Below are 355 nucleotides of genomic sequence, written 5' to 3'. Positions count from 1 at the left end.
CATGTGTCCTGTCCGTTCTTCCTCGGCTTGCCGATTTTGCCCAGATCAGAGGTTTCGTGCTTCCGGCGGTCAGAAGATCAGCGTGAGCGTACGCGCTTCCACGACTATGGCATCACCCATGTACTTTTTCCTTTGAATATATTTGAGTACATAAAAAATATTAAAACATATAGAGAGAACTGTGTCTTGGATCTTAAAAATTTGTCAATAGCGATGATATATTATTACTTAATTTGAAGTATTTGTACGTTTTAGCTGGGACGTACATTTATCTTACAAGATGTTAATAGCGAGACTCTTGAAGATAAAATTATCTTGTGATTTTATGAAGGCAAAGATAGAAACGTACGAAGCT

Source organism: Megalopta genalis, unplaced genomic scaffold (assembly GCF_051020955.1).
Source record: "Megalopta genalis isolate 19385.01 unplaced genomic scaffold, iyMegGena1_principal scaffold0369, whole genome shotgun sequence".
NCBI lineage: Eukaryota > Metazoa > Arthropoda > Insecta > Hymenoptera > Halictidae > Megalopta > Megalopta genalis.
Note: the sequence above shows the minus strand (reverse complement) of the source record.